At 35.0% G+C, this 7,798-nt stretch overlaps 1 pseudogene; it reads left to right on the forward strand.

Annotated features, from left to right (window-relative positions):
• Positions 1 to 85: 85 nt before the first annotated feature.
• On the forward strand, positions 86 to 7,477 carry LOC110688023 (annotated as a pseudogene).
• The last annotated feature ends 321 nt before the right edge of the window (positions 7,478 to 7,798 follow it).

The raw sequence follows: 7,798 nt of genomic DNA on the forward strand, positions 1-7,798 counted from the left end.
AATGATAAATCTTACTAGGACTCGAATTACTTTTTTGGTACTCACATACTATTCACATAGCCTATTCGTTGGGGATATCAAGATTTTATATATTTCTTGGTATCTGTTGAAGAATATACATTCCAAGTATCACCACATGTAAGTGTTCCAACATTGGTTGAACAAGAGAGAGTTAATTACTTTATAAGGCTAAGGGGCGACTCCTCCTATTGCCATAGGGTTGGGATGGAACCTCCTTCGGACTTTGTGAAGTAGACTCTCTCTATCAAATATATTTTGTAATCAATAATTATATTATTTGATTCTTGTATACTCCCTTCGTCCCTTATCTATATGCCTATTTTTCTTTTTGAGGGTTTCAAAAGTACATGTCTATTTCTATTTAAATAATGTATTTTTTGACAATATTCACTCTTTTTGATGAGTTGTCATCCTTTTTCTTTTATTTTTTTGTACTTTTGACATCATTTTCCAACATTTTCTCTCTCGATCTCTTTAATAATTATCAACTACCTTTTCTTTCTTTTATCTCTCTCTAACCCCACATTTCACATTTATACTTCCCAATCATGAGTTTTAAGAAATCTTTAAATTCCTTAATTCTAATTCCCGTGAAAAATGGAAAATAAACACGTAGATAAGGGACAAAGAAAATATCTTTTATTGAATCATAAAGATTGTACGAAGTATTACATTAAATTTTTTTTTTTTCATAACTCTATTACTGAGAACCTGTGTATGATGAATGGAACTTTGTCACACTAATAATTTAAATTCACGAGTGGTATCAACTTTATTTGGATAGGACTAACATCAACTTCAACAATCATCATAAAGCTCACTCGGCACCTGGTACTTGGGGTAAATACGTTTGTGGCCCCATTGACTTTGCTCGAACAAACAAATACTCCAACACCCGCTTACTCTACTTAACAAAACATTCCAGGGTCACATTTTTGCAGCATTAATTTGCGACAATAATGAGGAGATTCGTTGCAAAAAATTCGAAGTATTTGCATTTCATCACAAGAAGTTTTTCTTCTTCGTCACTGGAATCTTCTTCTGGGTTGTTTCCTCAAGTTACTCTTGAAACCATTAATCCAAAGGTTTCATCTTTTATCTCCCCACTTTGGGTTTGATTATTTTCTTAATCTTTGTTTGAACTTATAATTGATTGATTTAACCATTTGGGATTTTATTTATTTATGCTGTTTTATTTAGTGCATTTTAATAGGATATGCTTCTAATTTACGATAATTTTACCCCTAGGTCTTGACATGTGAATTTGCTGTTCGTGGAGCCATTGTTACCCATGCTATGGTAAGCTGATTTTTTTTTTTTTTTTTTAAAAAAAAATTTAAAACTTGATTATTGTTAGTCTTGACAAGATAGTTCAGTACTGTACTACTGTTATGCTTATATGTAAGCATTCAATGTCTTGTTATTAGATGTCCATTATGCTTTCGAGTGTTTGTACTTGATTTTGATGTATAATGTGGACACAACTATAAATTAGAGTGGTTGTATGTAAGGAGTAAAAGCTCTTTCCTCCATTCTTTTCAAGATGGTCCATTTGATTTTTTTACGCTATACACATAATTTACTTTGACTATCTTTGTTGATTTATCAGGAGAAACAACATAACCATATGGGGTCTTGTTAAGTTTGTCTCAATGTATCAACCTAGTATAATTTTTACTTGTTAATACGTAATTAAAGATATCATTGGTTAGAGTAATGCATTGATAAACATGCCTAAATCAACCAAGTCATCTATAGTGAAACAGAGAATATATGATGTAGATTGCATTAATTGGGGTTTGATTTAGAAAAAAAAAAGTTTAATATTTCAAAATAATTCTGACTTTACAATTACAATGCAATATGTTGACAAGCTTTCTTACAATGTCCAACTCTTTAGATCAAAACTTATTCTAAAAAGACACTATATATTACAATAGTTTTTTGTATGAAACGTTGTATTTAATTAAATCTAAACAAAGAGGACATGTAATATGGCTTTAACCTACTTCCTTAATCTATGATCAATATTTTAGAGCTACACTTATTTAGAATAGGAGGGAGTATGATTATTTGAAATGAGTAATATCATTTCTTTTTTGGTAGATGTGTCTGTAACAACGTTGTTGCTTATCTGATTGTGCTATTGTATTGCTTCCTGCAGAGGTTGCAAGAACAATTGAAGCAGAATCCTGGTTCTCTCCCCTTTGATGAGGTATAATCTAGTCTCCTTGCTCCTCCGATCCCTTTAAAGGAATTTCACAGAAGCTACTGTTAATCTGCTAAAGCAGATAGTAACTGAGTTGCTGTTGTTTTGTTATGGGAGTTCATTAAGCTATGTTATTGTGCATATGCAATTAACTATTCAACTCTGATATCTTCAACGCCACTTGTGTTCTCGATGCATCTTGCATTGCATTAATATCAACAATTATCATGAGAATATCTCACCTTTATGGTCAAAGCTTGAATACCACATTTCTTTTGTTATTTTAGACTAATTTAGAGGATTGCAGTACTGCATGTTTGTCTCAAGCTTGCGGCTTGAGCTTCTTATTACCTGTATGTGCAGATACTCGTCTGTGATATGGGAAATCCTCAACTTCTTGGGCAGCAACCAATCACATTTTTCCAGGAGGTTAGTCGCCAAAGTAAGGATTATCACTATCAATTATACTAAAATCTATCATACCTTATACTTCGTAGATGTATTTTTTCTCCATAATGTGTATCAGGTTCTTGCACTGTGTGGTCTTCCAAGCATTTTGGATGAAGTGAAGCACAAAACATCTTCAGGTATATTCTCTTTCTGACTTGATTTGGTTTTCCATATGCCTTTATATTCATTCCTTAGCTTAAGGCATATAAAAATGAAAAACATGTGTGACTTTTTTAACGTAAGCCAGGAATCTGCTATTATGTCTCTACGGAGTGTTTTGTATAGTTGGTTGTTGATTTTAATAAGCAAGGAGCTCTTTTCTTCTTCTTTTTTTTATTTATTTATTTTTTTTTATATATTTTTTTTTCGATCAGTAAAATCGATATTCTAGTTAGGGGCTGTACTTGCTGTAGTATTTACACCTTTGTTTCTTCGATTATATGCAGTGCTGATTCAATTGAGAGAGCTAGGCAGATCCTGGATCAAATACCTGGAAGAACAACTGGTGGATATAGTCACACTCAGGTATTGATATGTTGTTAAAGTAGAAAGGAAAGAATATTTGAGGGAGAAGACTGTAGTTGTTTACCTTGTTTGATGTAATAGAAGGATGGAAATAATACCCTCTTCCATCAAATGGAAGAAGTGATTGCTTTTGCTCTTTTATAGTGTTCTTATGAATTGATATATGTTTACCATTCTGTAACGAGTTTTTGTTTGGCTTAATGATTTGATAGGGTATCAAGGGACTGCGTGAAACAATTGCTTATGGAATTGAAACTCGTGATGGGTTCCCATCCAATGCCAATGATATCTTCTTGACTGATGGAGCTAGCCCTGGGGTTAGGTGCTTTTATTAAGTCATGCATAGACTAGTTTTCCTGCAAGTCCATAACTCCATTCTATATAAGATCCGAATGGTGGATTCATATTCTGTCTTTATGTATAGGTGCATATTATGATGCAATTACTTCTGAGGTCCGAGCTAGATGGAATCCTTTGCCCCATTCCACATTATCCTTTGTACTCTGCGTCAATAGCTCTCCATGGTGGAACTCTGGTATGTTTGCATTTTATGTTGAAATTTTTTAGCAACTCTATGACATTTCCATTTTTGCCCTGCTTGTATGTGGGTGTTTATATGCCCCCATAAGGCAACTTTAAAGCTGATGTAATGTCTGATTTAATTTGATGGGAAGAAGTCTTCTTTGCCATTAACAGGTTCCTTACTACCTTGATGAAGCAACCAAATGGGGTTTGGAGATTTCAGAGATAAAGAGTCAATTAGAAGCTGCCAGGTCAAAGGGTGTAACAGTTCGAGCCTTGGTTGTGATAAACCCTGGCAACCCAACGGGACAGGCGAGTTGAATCTGTTGATATTTTAACTCTTTTGTGAAGGTTTGAGGATATTGCATGTATGTGTTCTTCTATTGGAATATGAACTCTGGTGGTCTCCTTACTTGTTTGAGTTTAGTGACATTGGCTGAAATTGGCTGTTTTCATTCAGGTTCTTTCTGAGGAAAATCAGCAGCAAATTGTTGAATTATGCAAGAAAGAAGGTATTGTGCTTCTGGCAGACGAGGTTAGCTCATATTCATCCATCAAAACTTGTATATATTCGTTCAAACTTCAAAGATTTATGGAATGAAAAAAGATAAATACAGAGTATTTCTTATCCTTTTCACAAGTTTTGCATGATTTTTGTGCTCTTATAGATTAGATGAATCTCATTAGAGTTAAATTACTAACCACTTTTAGTGCTACGATGTCCAAAACAGGTTTACCAGGAAAATGTGTATGCTCCCGACAAGAAATTTCAATCGTTTAAGAAAATTGCACGTTCTATGGGGTATCAGGAGAAAGATATCTCCTTGGTTTCATTTCATGCGGTTTCTGAAGGTGCCTTGCTCCTGTGCCTGATGTGTTATATTTAAATAAAATCAAATATTAATCAAGCTTATTGTATTAAACAAGTTTTGGCCTTTCTTTCTATTGTGGCTCTAGGATATTATGGAGAATGTGAAAAAAGAGGTGGATACATGGAAGTTACAGGATTTAGTGCCGACATAGCTGAACAAATCTATAAAGTTGCTTCTATCAATTCATGTAATTCGAATATAACTGGTCAGATTCTCACCAGCCTTGTCATGAGCCCACCAAAGGTAATTCTTTCCATCTGTTGGGCAGTATTTAGCCTTATTCTTTCGCTCCCCTAGGTGATATAGAAAGACATATACTTGTATTGAATAATATGGAAAACCTGCATACATCATGCAACAGGGTAAGGCTTACCTTTTATGAGGGCCTCCCCAATGCCTACTTTGATTCATCAAGCCTATTGCTATTATTTACACTTGTTTTCTTTCGAAAGTTAGCCGCAACTCTATTACAAACTTGTTTAAATGACCCTTAATCTACTGTTAAATATTACATTTTGAGCAAGTCATAGTGTTAGAATCCATCTCCCATTGCATTTACTTTCTTTATTTTCATGTTTTCTTGTAATTTTCTTAAGGTTTTCTAGGCTTTAGATTACATCATGATGTTAATGCTGTTTCAGCGTTCACTGGGGATATATTCTATCTCCAATATATCCCTCCAATCCTCTCTATTGGGAGCAATGATTGAATAATGAGAATCAAAGATTATTTCCTCGAACACATAATTATTTTTTTGGATATTTTCCTTTTTTTGATCCCTCCTTTTACCCTACATTCTTGATGCCCTCAAAATGCTCGTTCTCGTATATCTGCCCCGCTTGTCTAACTAAGTGCTCCCAAGATCCTGAAACTTGAGCTCTATTCTTAGTACTACAACATAGCTTAAGCTTGCTACACGTGCACAAGCTCCTTTTGCATTAGGCTTGCACAATTTCAATCAATCAATCAATCAATCAAAGCCTTAATCCCATAAATGGGGTCGGCTACATGAACCAAATTTGATTATTCCGTGTAGTCATCCACAAAAATCTTCCTCCTCCATCCCTTACGATCCAATGCTTCATCCTCATGCAAATCCATATACTTCATATCCTTCCTAACTCCGTCCAACCAAGTCATTTTCGGTCTCCCTCTCCCTCGTTTAACCCCTCCATGGTCCCACTCTTCCACTCTTCGAACCGGTGCACCCTTGGGTCTCCGTCTTACATGCCCAAACCAACGCAGGTGATTTTCCCGTAGTTTGTTTGCAATGCCTGCCACACCTACTTTCTTGCGTATAACCTCATTTCTAATTCTCCACAATTTCAACAAAAAAGAAAAAAAAAAGAAGCCAAGTGTGCACTGCACAGTCATGTGTCAAACACTCAGACCATAACATACACGCTCGCAGCAGTTTGAATAGCTTTCCTTACACTACTCTCAATCTACTTTGAAGTTAGTCACTCATTGCATCTGGCCAAATTCTAAAATGTGCACGGCTTTTGTAACCAAGAACTCAATCAGTGCAACACTTTGTAGTACAAGGAGTCAAGGACATTATTTGAAATGGTGCTTAATCTTTTCCGGTTGGCAGACACATAAGGGGCTGGTACTATCAGCATATTATCTTCCCCTTTCGAAACCTGCATTGGCATCATTCTTCTTTCTTTTTTCTTTTTCTTTTTCTTTTTTTTTTGAGAAGGCTTGGGAATGATCTGATGATGTAGTTCAGGCTGCTCAAATACCAGTATGCTGTTCTTATGGTGGCATTCAAAGTGTTCCTTGATGCCAATTTCCAACTGTGTATGATAGTAATAGGCCTTTCTGGAACTAAGGCTTTGTTATTGTTGTTGTTGTTGTTGTTGTATGATAGTAATAGACCTTTTTTGAAACTTTGTTTAGTAATTGAAGTTATGAACTTCTTGTGCATGCTAACCATGCTTGATGATGCCAATTTGTTTTGAGCTATGGAAGGGAATTCTTGTTTTCTTCAAAATCCTTTTTTTTCTTTTTTTCTTTATATGTACTTTGTGGTCTAGGTTGGAGATGAATCTTATGAAGTGTATACTGCTGAGAAAGAGGGAATCCTTTCATCCTTGGCTAGGCGTGCGCAGGTAAATTCAATTTTTTTTTTTTTTTTCAGATACATTAAATTGTCATTGTATATTTGGTAAATAACTCTATTTCTTGAATTGATAGACACTAGAGGATGCATTCAATAGCTTAGAAGGTGTGACATGCAACAAAGTAGAGGGAGCCATGTACTTATTCCCTCGCCTTCATCTTCCCCAGAAGGCGATAAAAGCAGCTGAAGCAGAGCACATTGCCCTTGATGCATTCTATGCTCGTCGCCTACTGGAAGAGACTGGAAATGTCGTCATTCCAGGATCTGGTTTTGGGCAGGTTAGTTTTAAGGCTAGGTTTTAAGATATTGCTCTTTTCATCTGGAAACCTTTTATTTAACAGGCCATAGAATCATAACTTGGAGTTGTTTCTTTGAAAGATTGTCTTGTTTTTCCCCCCTTCTCTTTTCTTTCATTTTTCTGGGTTAGATGGCTGACTTTGTATGTTTTGTGCTGTGTTTCAAAGGTTCCAGGCACTTGGCACATCAGGTGCACCATTCTGCTCCAGGAGACTAAGATCCCGGCCATTGTAAAGCGTATATCAGAATTCCACAAGAAGTTCATGGATGAGTTCCGTGATTGAAATTTTTTAGCAAACCTCTTATATTGGAAGTACTATAAATGTTCACTAGTCTATAATTTTCAGAATTAGCTGTCTCATGTGTAATTGATGTATGCATGTATCTAGTGATGGACTTGAGCCATTAGCTAACATTTCAGGATTGAATCGTGAAGCCGAGTTTGATCTCAAAAAATAGTTCAAATGTTAAATGATTCGAACTCAAAATCTTGCATATTTGACTTGTAAGCTCATGAACGGTTCGGCCCAAAACAATTAAGTATTAAATAATAGTTGTGTCTACATAATGAAATTAAATTGACACTAATGATATATACAGACGTTGGATGTATATAAGTATTTAATTCATCTTCTAAAGTTTGTTGAGTATATGCTTATTAGATGTGTCACATGATTTATTGTTATTAGAATATACACATATTGATTTATAGAATTTGATTATCTATATGAGCATTACTTTAAGATTAACTTGTTTGCTAAAAGTCTAGAAAGTCCA

This window comes from Chenopodium quinoa, unplaced genomic scaffold, assembly GCF_001683475.1.
Source record: "Chenopodium quinoa cultivar QQ74 unplaced genomic scaffold, ASM168347v1, whole genome shotgun sequence".
NCBI lineage: Eukaryota > Viridiplantae > Streptophyta > Magnoliopsida > Caryophyllales > Amaranthaceae > Chenopodium > Chenopodium quinoa.